This window comes from Python bivittatus, unplaced genomic scaffold, assembly GCF_059951505.1.
Source record: "Python bivittatus isolate LINGU-HERP-01145 unplaced genomic scaffold, Pbiv_v1 ctg000840_np1212, whole genome shotgun sequence".
Taxonomy (NCBI): Eukaryota; Metazoa; Chordata; class Lepidosauria; order Squamata; family Pythonidae; genus Python; species Python bivittatus.
Window position 1 is genome coordinate 7,632,974 of NW_028277113.1, and position 15,151 is coordinate 7,648,124.

At 36.4% G+C, this 15,151-nt stretch overlaps 1 long non-coding RNA gene across 5 annotated transcripts in view; it reads left to right on the forward strand.

The window, feature by feature from the left end:
• Positions 1–15,151, forward strand: part of LOC148213692 (uncharacterized) — a 111,661-nt gene that overhangs the window by 66,631 nt on the left and 29,879 nt on the right. For all 5 annotated transcript variants that reach the window (XR_015794020.1, XR_015794018.1, XR_015794019.1 and 2 more), the window contains one exon: positions 6,572–6,729. This is a non-coding gene — a long non-coding RNA (uncharacterized LOC148213692). The remainder of the gene's footprint in view (positions 1–6,571; positions 6,730–15,151) is intronic.

The following is a 15,151-nucleotide window of genomic DNA, read 5'->3' on the forward strand; positions in this document are numbered from 1 at the left end:
ACAGAATAGAGCAAACTATAGGTTGGAAAAAGTGAAATAAAAATTAAGAGATTTTCCATTTAAAAGAAATGATAAAAGAAAACACAACATCCACTATAAATATTATCTTTACTATTCCCTCCCTTTTCCATATTAATTAACACTTTTACAACCCTTAAATTCAGGTGTATTATGTTGATTCAAAGGATTCTGAGTCACGTAATACATAAACATTCTTATACAGAAAACTGTATTAATCACTGTATTACAAGAAGATTTGATTGAGGTTTAATTTATGTGCTAATTTTCCCAGCAAGTTAATGCAAGGTTCAATTTCTTCTCATCAGCTGCAAGCAACAGTGTACTGTAAACATGATTTAGGCATTTTCCTTTTTAGAGTGTTTCATTGCAATGGAAAGAAATAGCTTGAATAGCTGGTCTTCTGCTACAGACAGCTTAATGTATTAATTTAGGATTCCAAGCCAAAGAGACTATGTGAACCTTTGGGCTTAGTCTATAGCTGACATCAAGGAAAGATAGATGCAGCTTGCTGATCATGTAATGCTTGTCAAGCAGATGCTTGACAACGTCCTATTTCTGCATTCTTGGGGTTGCAGCAAGTAAGCAGTACTGAACAGATGGTTGACTGCCATATGTGTCAGACTGACTTCTGCTAGGCTGGTTGGGGCATAAGTCATAAAGGCCTTTTCACTTCCATGAGCTATCTATGGCCTTGCCTTAACATTTTCCTGCTGAATGCAACAATAGTATCTGAGATTTAAAAATACTGTAAGTGTTGAGGTATGCCACGCCACTTGTTTTTCAACAGTATGTTACTATTTGCTTTTGTTTCATTTTGTTGGTTTTTTAAATAGCACTTTTCAGCACAGGGACCTAAAGGTTTTTAAGAAGAGGCTAATTAATGTATTATAATGTAATCCAAAGATCACAACAGGTGGCAGGATCTAGCTGACTTTGATTGATCTTGAAAAAAGTAAGCAAGGTTGGAACTAGTTAGTTCTTGGTTGAGAAACCACAGGAAATCCCAGGCTGTAAGCTAGCTGGGAAGTAAATATATACTGGAAGAAGACATTATCAAACAATTTCCGGATTATGGCCAAGAAAACTAAATAGAGATGTCCATATAGTCACCAGGAATCAGTTCCATGGAGTCTTTAGGGAGAGCTGTTTTGCTGTTTGTCTCACCTTTCTCCTAGAATTTATTTAGGCAGGTTCACTTGGAGAGAGAAAAATTAATTCTGCTGCTTTGATCTCATTTAGACAATCTCATATTTACCTTTTGGAAAATCTTTACCTATTTATCTTTACCTATTCTTAACTCTCAATTTATCTGATGAGTAGTATTATCCCTGGTGATTTCTGTCCAACCTGTTCACAGTTCTTCAGCTCCTTTAGTTCTCTATTTCATTACTTTTTCATTCACCTCAATATTCTTTTTTAATGCTACTTACCTATCTTCTCTTGTAGTCTCCTTCTTCATTGTGTGAGAGGGGCTGAGATGGTGTGCTTGCTGTTAGATTATACATGTAAAAGAGAGTATTTATTTCTATTAAAGTGTATTGTACTGCATACAAATAGTGGTGTCATACATTCATTTCTCAGACTTAAAAAAAAAAAAGCAATTTTCACACAGCACTTGAAGTGTCATTCCCAGAAGACAAATGGCAATGAGATGTGCCAACAAGCCTACCAGCCCAGAAAAGGAAGTGGTTAGAAATTGGTGTACTCTTATTTCTGGGTGAGTCATGGATAACTGAAGGCATCTTTGAACAGCAAAGACAATGACTGCTGTGAAGAACAAAGGATCAGCGAGTAAACCAGTCCTTCGGAATCTCTACAGAGAAGGGAGATAATGGGAGATCAGGTACAAGCACCCTGAATGGCAGTTCCTTGCAAGGGGACCATAAAACAGTAGTCTCCTGTGGGTTTGAGTGCCAGGAGCCAAGGGAGATGACATTTTTGCTCTTAGCAGTGGCAGAGCAGGACATTAAACCAACTAAGCTCACCTTCTAATCACCTTCAGAAATGTTCAATTTAACTACTTTATGAATATTATAGACCTTCAAAACAGCAAACTTAACTTGACACCTGGTGAGTGTTACCTTCTTCTTTGGATTTAAGGGATTTTAAACAGACACTGAAGAGTTTAAATAATATACAACTGGCAAAAACCAAAAAAAAAAAAAAAATTGATTTAAAGAACATTTTAAATGGACTGGGAGACCAAAGAGATTTGAGATATTGTTACTTTTGCTGTAAGATTTGAAAAACAAGCATATAGTTAAATAATACACCTGTGGGAAATAATTGAAACAGAACTAAACCCATATTAGGAACTGAGGCTTGATGAAGGTTGCAAATGGACACTAGAGGGAACTAAAGGACCAAGCAGAAAAGAGTTAAACTATGTAAGCTGGCTGTAACTTTTACTTGTCTCAAAGAATCCTTTAAAATGTGGACTGAGATATTAATAACTAATATCTCAGAAATGATACAGATTTCAAAGATGATGAGAATTTTTTTTAAAAAAACAACAGCAACAACTCTTACCTGATGCAGGATTTGAAGGCATGAAAGAGAACAAAATTGAGATTACCAAAATGGGAATACAAAAGACACATCAAGAAAAGGATCTGGACACAGAACACCTGTGACAAGAAATCCTGGATGCTGCTGCTTTATGGGATTTACAAAGCTGGTGAAAACTTTGAAGACTCCTCTTGAATGCCAAAGATTGATGAAATATCATATCCTGTGATGCCGTTGGAGTGACTTAAAGTTCAAGATTGTGAAGAGCAAAAACAAGGAATATAAAGTTGGACTATTTGATCAGGGATAAACTATATGTTTGATATTTCTGGTAACTCCTAATGGACTTTGCTGAACGATGGTGATTTGTGGACAGTGCAAACTGTGGCTATGGGAAGAAGAAGAAGAAGATGATGATGATGATGATGATGATGATGATGATGATGATGATTTGTAATTTTAAAAGAGGGTGAAAAGGTTATTATATTAGCTTATGCTTGGTGTGATAAAGATTGGAAGCCACTTGTTTATTTTCTTTGTTTCTTTTTCTTTTCTTTTATCTTCTACTTTTCTCTTTTTTCTTTTCCCCTTTCCTTGCACCTTCTGAACTTTTCTTTTTCTTTTTCCTTCTTATTTAGTTTGTATTAGTTTTTACTATGTTTACTTAAAACTTCAATAAAATTATTTTTTTAAAAAAAGAAGTTGGTATACTCTCTATTAAGAGCTTGCTTTATAAACAGCATTTGAAAATGTCTGTTTTAAGTCATGGTAGGAGACTTTATACATTGGTTATGCACAACTTTTCTCTTTTCTGGATAATTTGGAAAGGGATGTGCTGCCATTTTCATCCCTGCTATGCCTGTCTTAAAGGAGGTACAGAGGGAATATTTCAAATATATATTTCTGTGAAACCCTTAAAGGGATCTAACTGAAACTTAGCAAGTTAATGTCCTCTAAAACTAGGGTTTTCAAACTTTTTCAGGCTATGCAAACTATTATTTCAAAAAGAAAAAAAAATTGCAGAACCTCTGATCAAAAGGTAAGTAAAGAGAAAAATATATTCAGGTGACTTAAAAAAATGCCCTTAGGCTCTCACAGAACCCTATCAAATTGAACACAGTCTGAAAAACCCTGCTTTAAAGGATCTTCCATCCCATTCATACATACATTCCCATCACACTAATCCCTTTCAGGGTAAGCAGTATTATGCAGAGCACAGAAAAGGAGTAAGAAAGAATAACCCAAAGAATTTAAAGTTATGAGATCAGAAAAAGGAAACATAGCTAAAATTAGTTTAAAACAACATTATTCACTATATCAGCGGTATCCGCATGAAATGATTAAAACAGTTAAGATGGCATCTGTGACAGTGTGATTGAACCTCTGCCAGTTTTTTATGTGCACTGATTATACAACACACAAAAAAAACCAGGTGAACTTTGATCACACTGTTATGGCTGTCATCTTGATTTTTTTTTTTTTTTTTACTATACCCTGTGGCTATACCACTCCAATTTTGCCATCTTTGAATCTTGAAACTCAAATATTGAATCACTTCTTGGCTGATATGCCTACCCTTTATATCTAGAAAGTCAAGGGTTAACAAGGGTTGTATAAAACTCTCACTTTTAAGTCTTAGTTTTGCCATTGTAGCTGCCTGAATAGAGTTAGATTTCTTCTGATTATTTCAGGATTCTTTTTCTGTCCTCACAATATGCTTTTTATTTCTTCATCTACAGTATGATTCCACTGCTTGTTCTGCTTCTTCATCTAGCCACTTGACTTAAACCAAATACCAGTCTTTCCAATCTACTGCCTTCTAGATGTCTAGGCACTCAACATCAAGAAATCCCAGAAAGCTGAGTCCAAACTGCACATTTTTCCATAGCGTTTCTGATTTACTGTTTGATCATTATAAATAATTTTTACCAACTTTCATTTTTTTTTAAAAAAAAAGCAACTCTGGAATGGTTAATATAATGATGAATAAGAGAAAATTTTCTGCTAGTAATGAACAACCATAATAAATAACCACATGTAAGGATATCAATGTATTGAAAGCTAAATAAGGATAATCAGTAGGGATAAATTAGTATGTTGGACTATGACCAATTTTCTAAGAGTCAGTAGCCATGGATAGAATTATCCTGTTAAAACAGGAAAATCTGTCGAGTCAAGAGGACGACAAAGTGTGTGCCAGGTGGACCTTTCTAAGGATGATATTTCATCCAGTTTTAAAAACTCTATGACTAACATTGAAGCATATTTTAGTACTCAGTCAGTCCTTTGTTATGGTCAATGACCAGAATTGATATTTTAGTAGATGTACACTCTTCACTAGGCCCTACAACTTCATCTGTGATATGATGAAACTACATTGCTAGGAGACATGTTCTAGCCTTCTGTTACATAGTTGTTTTTATGTTTTAGCATATAATAATGAAATAGTTTCATTATTTTTTAAGGAAAAAATTAGCATGCATCCAGGATATAGTTTAAGATCAGAAACTACACATTGTTCAAGATTTGCATTTGGAAACTCATGGCTAGCCAGAGTAGATAAGATAAATTACTATGTACTTTAAAGCATTTTTCTTATATTCTGGTTAATTTGATATAAGTTATTGTCAAAGAAATTAATCAGTGTGGCTAATGAGGTATTCTTTTTAATTATTACAATTTTCTAAGGAAAGGAAAATTATTCAAATGGAAATGAGATTTCCACTTAATGAACAAAGGCACACTACCAGTCTTGGGTGCAAAGAGTGTGTAGGGTGGGGGAGGGGAGAGATATTTGTTTTGTGTTTCTAACTGATAAAAATGATATATTTGCTTCTTTACCATCCTTGGTTGGTTACATGTATGAATAAATAAGAAAAGCTGAAATAGAAGAAGGAAATAACTTTGGGGCATACAATATTACAGTGGGGCAAAAGATACAATTTCACCTTGCCAAGCCTGCTGATCCTTTTTAACCATAGGGCAATTATGCTTTTGTATGGCTTAAGAGAAAATCTTACAACTTGTGGAGAAATGTTTGGGGCTCTGTCCTTCAGGAATAGGCAAAGGTAAAATTCTTTGGACCACCCTTTCAACCCTTTAATTAGTAGAGATATTCTTTGGTTTCTGACTTGCTCATAGAAGGGGCAGCTTAGAGGAATATGAGCCACTGATTCTGTTTCTCTCTTTCCACATTGGCAGACTATTTCTGTGTATGGAATATAATATCTGCCTCCCTCAACTTTTTTTTCCCTCTCTCATTTCATAGAAATAAAATTTCAAGCAGATTGTTATTTAAAGATGAGCCTAAACTACAATATATTCAAATACCGAATAGTTAAAAAATAACTATTCTGGCCAATAGCCAAACAATGCAATCCTACATGTATATTCAGGAAAAAAATCCCACTAAGTTCAGTGGGGCTTGTTCCAAAGAAAACAGATATCAAGTTGTAGCCTAAGAGTATAATCAGAAGGTCCATGGAATGAAGTCCCAAAAGTCAGTTAGATGGTGCAGATTTCTTCGTCTATTGGCAGAGAAGGAAGTCCATCCACAAGGTCAAGCTTCACACTACAGGCAGGACTGAAACTTAGGCAGGCTCAGAAGAAATCCAAGGACTCCTGCTAAGTAATATTTATTGAAGAAAGTTAGGAAGCCATAATCAAAAAATGTAAGCAGAAAGTCCTATATACAGAAACAGAATTCACAACTTGTGTATCTTTCTCCTTCCTTCACTACTTAGTTCCCTCCTTTGAGTCAGTTAGCCTGTGTTTTTGCAACTGACAGATTTGCTTTTTTATTAACTTCCTGGGAACTAACTCTTACACACATTTAAATAGGTCACAGATGGAAACTATCCCATCTTGCCCACAAGAGAATCACTTGCAGCATGGAAAAAAGAGTTGCAAGAATTTAACACTGATTGCAGTGTAAACATAACACTCATTTGATACCTAGCACTCCCAGGAATTCTTTCAGAATGGCTTCTCAGCTTTTCTACAATAAATCGAAGTTCTTGTGTGCTTGTTTATCTCTTTCCAGTTCTGCCTGACAGGAAAAAGCTATACAGCTACCAGCTGAACTCCAGTGCTTCATTGTGAGCACTTCTGGGCATCAGCAAAAAGGAAGAAGAAGAAGGAGAAGGAGAAGAGGAGGAGGAGGAGGAGGAGGAATCATCATCATCTTGTGACCACTACCTGGTGAGAATAGAGATTTGGAGTAGCAGCTGTGGGAAGAAAAGGAAGAAGCTAGAGCGGAAGAGGGGAGCCGAAGAGCTGGAAACTGAGTAGGACAGATTTGGAAATTACTCACATGGAAGAGAGGGAATTGGGATGAAGACGGCTAGGAAAAGCTGTAGGAAACAACAAGAGAATGGGGAAGCAGAGAAAGCAGGAAGGGATCAGTTCTTTTGGGTGTGTAATATATGTAAGAAGTGTAAGGTCAGGATGATCCTGAAAGAGAGAACAAACAAATAAACAAACAAACCAGTAGGGCAAGTTGATCTTCTGAACTGAGATTGTGGACACAAAAGGAAAGGGAGAACTGTAGGTCCAAATAACAGATATTACAATTATTCTGGCTTTGGTATAGGTTTCTGGTCTATTTAGCTTCATCTTTCTTTGTGTAACTTGCCTTCTACACCTTGTTAACCATTTTATGAAAGGACCCTCTGCATGACAGCCAGTTCCTCAACATTCCTAATATGCCCATCCCTCCAAAACATTTGAGTATCCCCGGCCTAGCAGAAAATGGCTGCTAATGCAGTTACCCATATTAGATCTTTTTGTACTTTGGAAATGAAGACAAAGTTTTTAAACCTAAGGTTTCACAAAAGATATAGGTTTTGAAAAGTGCTTAGATATTGCCTAAATGTTCTGTGTGGGAATTACAGACTTAATGCCTGGCAAAGGATTGTGGGAAACCTTCTAGTAGTACATGAGATCTTTCAAAATACCCATTGACAACTTTAAACATTAGGATATACCTTATTTTACAATACTTTAGGGCAAATCTGGTAATAACCCCTTCTTTTGCATGATTTGTTTTTCATTATTCTTGCTTAGCCAACCAGAACAGTCAGAAGGTTAAAAACTGCTAAAATACAAATAGTCTGATCCATTGTCTTTGTCTGTTGCAGAGATAGAGTGCACTGGAAGCAAGTTTACATATTCAAATCCTTGAAATTATTTACTGCAATGCAACTGTAAATATATTATTTGCTTCAGCAGATAGTTAGAGGAAGGCATTTGAGTATTTCAGTGTATATACCCAAGAGAAGCTTACATAAAGTAAAGGGGAAGTGGTCCAATCATGTATCTGACAAAACCTACTGAAGGAGCATCAAGTATGTATTTTTTGAAGCCTGTAATTTACACAATGTCTAACAAATTGCTTAAGTGCCTTAATCTATTATAGTTTACAATTGAATGCTTTAAAAGATACCCCAAAATGCTCTGCATTTCATAACTGTTTAATATCAAAGCAGTGACAAATCTATTCAGATTTTCCCAGCAGACCAAGTATTTGTAGATGTTGTGCTTCTAAATTACATCCTGGTATAGCTTTGCAAATATTGAGATCAAATACAATTGGTTACATATTTGTAGGGCCAAACATCCTCCACTGATATGCATAGTAATAATTATAATAATACAATAATGGATGAATATTAATTAACAATATAAACAGTCTTATAATAAATACTTATAAATATAAATAATAAATATTTATTATACATGCAATTTATTCAGACAATGCATTATTCTATTCTATCGTATTCCCAAAGGCTTTCCAAAGCAACCCAGTTTAACAATCTTTTGGAAAATCATTGGGGAAAGAGCCACTCTTGTCTCTGGGAGCAAGCTGTTCCAAGGCACAGAAGGGCCTACAGAGAATGCCCACTTCCATATCCTTTTCTGTCAACTATCTCAATAAGAGAACCTCCACAGGCTATCTCTTCTTGGATGCAATGAGGGGGCATATTCTATGTGAAACAGGCAATCTTAAAGATAATCTGCACCTTAAATTGTACCCGAAAACATACCGCTAGTCAAAGCAGTCCCTACAATATAGAAAGGAGGCAACATGCTATTCATATTTGTAAGTACTATAACAATTTGTTGCTGGTATTAGCTTCTGCAAGACAGATCCAGTGATTGGAACTGAATAAACTTTTTCTCGTTACCAATTACTCATTGGGCATGGAATCATTTTTTGGTAACAGAAAAAAGATCTGATGAATTATGTTATAAATAGAACCACACCACAAACATTGACTGTTTTGCTTCATTGCCCCTGGCAATGAAACTGGCCAAAATATAAAATGGTTAGTTATATTCTAAAGGAAAGAAGGGCCATGGGACTCTGATAATAGGGATCAATTCCCTATTCCCTTGTCCATGTTTGCCGATTTCGTATGAGCAAACAGAAGTTTGGGACTGCATAGTGAATGGGCAGGCAAGCCCCACCCCTTGGTCACCCTTGCAGGTCATCTGCCAGGCCCTCAGATCAAATGACAAGGTGCCAGTTCAGGTATTTGAATCATCATCTTCCCACAAGCATGTACTTTAACACACACCAAAAAGAAATTCTCTAACCCCTTCTTTTCCCTGTGGAAGAACTTTTGTTCTTTAAAAAGCTGCAGTTTGAACTTCAGGTAGAAAGGAGCAAGGAGGGTGAGGCAAGGGCAGGAAGAGGGCAGGAATCTCTTTAGCCTCTGAGAAAAAGGAAAGAAAAATATCAAGAAGATGGGGATCTTCACACCAGAAAAGTAAGCAAGGGGACTTTTGCTTTGGTCATCCTAAAGAATACGTACTACATTTCAACAGAAGTATTGTGTTAGATTAGTTGTTTTAATTTTAACTGCATGTACCATACCAGTCAAATATATGTTCAGCGGCATTTATGTTCTCTGTACATGCTCGGTGAATTGTGTGCTTAAATGAAACTTGGAACCCTTTTCTTGTATCTTCACAGAATCTTACATTGTCCTTTATAGTTTTTGAATGTGAGATCCATGAATATTATAATCTGTTATTTGAACTCTATGTTTTTATCTCCTTTGCCAAGGTATGTTTTACACGTGAATATTGAGGCTGAAAAGGATGTTTACATTTTTTCCTTTCCTTCTTTTAATACAGCCTGATTCTCTTTATCTCTTGTGATTGATTTGTCTTCAACGGAGGTGAATATATGTAGCTCAAGGCTGAACTGTGGAGTCCTTGGGGTTCTCTGAGCTTGGTTCTTTTCTTGCAAACGTTTCATTACCTGGCTAGATTACATCTTCAGGGCTAAAATGGGATGGGGTTTGCTCTCTGTTTATATACTGTGGCCTGCCTTGCCAGTGTTGGTGGGGGTGGGGGTTTTGTTTTGCTCCTCTGGTAGTTCCTTGATTAACATCTGTTGACTGCTTGATTATGTGCGTAGTGGTAACCTCTGCTTATCTGGGTGATGACTGCTGGTGAGGCGATCTTCTGGTCTTTTGTCTCTTTTGTCTCTTTTGAATAGTATGTAGATACTGTTTATCTCTATGTGTCTGTGATTTATCTTCCAAAGGAGGAGGGTCTGGTTTAGCTAGTTGCAAACCTCAGCACGCAGGGCCTAGAGGTGGTGATGTAGAATTTATCTCCCCTTTCTCCTTTTATTTTTTCTTCTTACTTGCCAGTAAGGTATATAGGCCATGGTTATGAGCTGGTGCCAGCTAAGTCATCTCCTTAGAAGACACTGTAGGTGGTTGCAGCAGAAACTACCAAGCCACCACATTCAGACAGGAGGCAGAGCTAGGGAATTGAGACCCAGATGGCTTTTGAGACAGGAAATTGAGACCTCTAACTTTTTACCCTCTGGGGTCAGCCTGGCTGCTACAGAATGAGCTGGGACAGAATTTGGATCAGAACCATGTTCTAGATTAGAGCTAAATGGTCAGTTGAAGCTTTCTAAAATGTGAATAAACATATCACTATACCATTACTGATCTTTCACTGTAAATCTATCACTCAGCTTGATTCTGCATGTATTCCCCTATTCGGCATTGAATGTTTGAGTTACTTTACTTACTTTCTCTTCTATTTAACTAAAAGCATATTTTCTTGAACAAACTTCCCAAACATTATATTTTTAATGATAGAGCTCACTACTTAGCATCACACTGAAATAGCTGTACTGACTTTGAGAGCATCCAATTACTTTAAATTGGTATTAGGGGAATATACTGTGCTCTTAAAAAGGGAAACAGTACAACTTGGGGAGTGAATCTTAATGTCAATGATCACTTTGCTTAAGTTTATATTCCAGTTAAAGAATAAAGATTCCTCTCTTGAATGAGATTCATAATGTTTTATTTACAGTTCAAAATATCTGCATTTATACATCACACTTACAGCAAACTATAATTGGATATATATTTCCAACACTGAACTTCTCAATAACACTTAAAAATTATGCTGACTCCTTTTCTTATTTACTTTTATAGTTTCTTTTTAAAACAAATCAGAGGAATTTTTTTTTTAAAAAAACTCACAACTATACCATACTGTGGAAATAACATGATTGGACCCTATCCATTCTAAAATTATAAATAAGGATCATGATGCAAAAATAAACTTTGAATTGGCTAAGTATTATCAGCTGTAATTAATCCACTGCAGGAAGAAGGCCCCTTTATTCCCCCATCTCATGTCCTAATCAGTATTGGAAACTCATATGGCTGATGGGGTTGGGGGAAGGAGAAGAAAGAAATGGAGGAAGGAAACAGCTGTATGCCCCTGTGTTAAAAAGTGAATTTTGTGACACCTTATGGAGTATAATCCTGAAGAATTTCACTGAATCTTGAAATTATAGAGTTTGAATAAGGTACTTTTGGAGGTCATCAAGTCCAATCTCTTGCCTATGTAAGATCTGCAGAGCAGGATACAATTACACCCTTGATAGATGGCCATTTAGCATTTGCTGTCAGTCTTCTACTACCTTTTAAAGCAAACTGATCCACTAGCAAACATTTTTACCTATCAAGGCATTTCTCCTAATGTTGGATTGAAATCTGTCTCCTTGCAATCTTCAGCTTTTGATTAAAATTTTTCCATTTAGATAAATATCTGCATGGCAGCCCTTCAGACATGTGTGAACCATTACATTGTCTCTCTTTAATTTTCTGCTGTCCAAGATAAATATACCAAACTTTTTCATCTGTTCTTAGGATGAAATAGAATAGGAGTGTATTCTACTTACCTCTATATTCTGACCACCTTCCCTTTGGATGAACTCAGTTTGTCAATGTTCTCTTTATTGTGGCATCCATGACTGAACAATGTAATCCAGATACAATCAGACTATTCTGGGGAAACAGCTTAATCCTGAAAAATTATTTTCTGGCAACTATCAATCAAATCTTTATTGCGGTCAAAGACCAGCAATTAAGTATTAATAAATCTATTAGAGGATTTATAAGAGGACAATACTTGGACAATAATTTATCCAATTTATTATTAGGACAATAATTTATCTAGGAAAATAATTCTAATAAATAGGCATGAATGGAGAAAGTGCTGCAATTAGCAGTTAAAGCTGGTTTTGTGGGTTGCCTATTCTTTAAATTCCATATCCACAAGACAGCAGCATTAACCAGCCAAAAAAAAAAAAAAAAGATTTCTGCATATCTTACTAAAAAGCAGAATTATTCAAGGCCTTACAGTGGTAAAGCTGGTGGATAGGAGAGGGAAAAAAGCAATAAAAGAATCTCCTTATATGCCACATTTCTGGATTTTTTTCCTAATAAATGTAAATCCTTGTGCTAATGCACTAAACACTAAGCATGAATTAAATTCACCCATTACGATAATTAATACTAAAATTTGGCCTGATGGAACACTTTCCAACATAATATCTCAAACAGCTTAGCTAAAACTAATGAATGAAGCCTCCCCATGATGACCCAATTCAACAGAGATGAACATGCAGAGAGAAAGAGAGGTCCTGCAGACAAAACAAAAAACTTGTAAAGTTACAGACCTGGGGAAACAACAGATTTTGGCTGTGAGAGTTGAACCATTTGGTCCAACCCTTCCATAGACTGGAACTTGATTCTACTGGTTGTCACAGTGTAAATCAAAGCTCATACCTGTTAGCACATCAGAATAAGAAATAAAGATATATTTTGTGCATACAAAACTGTATTTTTTTGGAAACAGGCAGTGGTGTCCATAGGGAAGTTCAAAAGAGGCAACATGGAGGTTGAAGCATTCCAGTCAGAGCCTTGGCCCTTTCTATTTGCATGCAATATCAGTTTATAAAAGATCAGGATGCCATGACCAGCATCTTGCCTGTTTTGACCCCCCTGCCCCCCCCCCACACACACATGCTGCTGGAAGCAGTTTTTCCCTTAAGCCCAGTCAGTGGTATCCATCAAGGTGGTTGGACTTTGTGCATCAGTATTTATATTTCTTAGCTATTTCATTGTCTGAAAACTTTTTGCTTATCAATTTCCTGAATTTCTTTCGAAGCATATTCCAAACTATGTTTCAGCAAAAACATTCCTGAAAATGTAGTTCTGTGTTTAATGCTCTGACAGTGGGTTTATGCATTAAATTAACTGCTCATTAACATTTAGGAGCATTTATCATATGCTTGAATTTGTTTACTTGTATATCATTTACGTCATGAATCCACATGAGATATTCAGAAGTTAGAGACACGTTTTACAAAAAGCTTGTGTTTCTTTTTCCAAATCAATAACTTTATAAGACCCTTGCCCTCTGCAGTATATGAGGAAGTGAATCTAATTTCATTATGCTTTTGTTTGAATTACTGTTTGAACACAGTGCAACAATAATATTTTGAGAATAAGATCCTGTTTTGGATAATAAAAACAGCTTTATTTCATGAATCTTGGACCTAAAATATTGTTTTGGATAAGAAATGCCCTTCTTATGAGCAATCTGGAAATTAAAACATTGTTCTTGGCCTCTGATGTGTCCAAAAAATAGACTCCAATGAATATACTCAACCCTCATGGCTGACAGTTGTGATCAATATATGTGTTGATCACTCCCATCCACCCCATCTCTGCAGATAATGCTCTCCAGAGTCAAGTGCCAAGAGAGTGTCTTGTCACGTGTATGTGCTCAGGGAATGCAGTACCGCCAGACAACGAGGGAGCACTGTCTCAGATGCACTTTCACTCCTCTCCATCACAGTGTTCATGTTCCAGCTCTTTCCTCTGTGATGCCTGCTTTTGCATTCCCAGTTATTTCCACCTCCAAGACCACACACCAATTCTGTCCTATCTGCTGGATGATACGCCAACACTCTCCCCTTTGAACCAACTCTATCTTCTGTGCCATCAGAAAGCAGGATTTAGAAAGATGGGTTTTTTAGGAGTGGGTTCTCCAGAAATGGGAGAACTTGCCCATTCAAACAACAAAAAAGACACAGAGAGAACTGCTCCTGACTGTGCTCCTGCACTCTGAAGATGCCAGTCACAGGTGCTGGCGAAACGTTAGGAAACAAAACTTCAAGAACACGGCCACACAGCCCGGAAGACCCACACCAGCCAACAAAAAAGACAATTTAAATCAAACTGGGTGAACTCTTAGGAAATACAAAACTGGAATGAATTGCTTTATTATTTATGGAATCATAACCTGAAATAACTCCAGGTTTGACAGTGTTTTGCTGAAAATATATTCATTGATTTGACTATCCTCATTCAAATTACATTTTTCCCAAAGAAGGAAGTAATAGTAGTGAAATTAACTTGGATAGGATGTGGGAATTTTGCACCTGTCTTAGTTGTGAGGTAGCCAAGAGACATGTGGGAAGGTACTTTCCTTAACTGCATAATAATCTCTTTCAAGAACAGATTTAAACATAATGCTATCAAATAACCAATAAAAGACAAAAAGATGTTTCTGAAAGATAAGATATATTAGAAAAAATATGTTGTCTTTAGATTCTATTTACTAATAGTGTGCTGCTTTTTGATTTCTCAAACATTTCCATGAGAAAGGCTTATTTTTTCTCTCAGTTTTGCAGAGTGAGCTCTGCTTGTTGGAGGTAGCAGAAGGAAGCATTGTTGATGTGTTCTGTTACATATTTTTCTTTCACTCTACAGCTTTCCTACCCACAAATAAGCCCAAATGCAAAGCCTTTCCTCATGATATCTCTTTTGGTTTAACTGAAGTGTGGGAAACTAATGAACTTGCAAATGGCTGAAGAAATGATTGTGCAATGAAAGACAGGAATTCACATGCATTTTGGGGGCCATCTGATAACTAAAGAAATATCAAAATACTTTCAAATGGACCATTTCTGTCCTTTTACATAACTAATTCTTTCTTTTCATCTAAGACACAACCACTTGGTGGTTCTAATCTTGCCTTCTGAAGCCTGTCATATAGCTTGCTTAATGCCAACCAAGAGTTCTTCTGAGAAACAGAATTTCCAGCTATGAGAGAGGAGATTATGAAGAGAGATGAAAATATGCCAGGGAGAAAAGGAAGGGGGGGACCCCTTTTCACTCTCCTCTATTCTAATTGCAGGGGATCCAAGCGATAATGGAGAAAGGGCATAATAACTATTTAAAATGATCCTCTGGTTTGCCACTGACTCACAGCGCAGACTGCATTT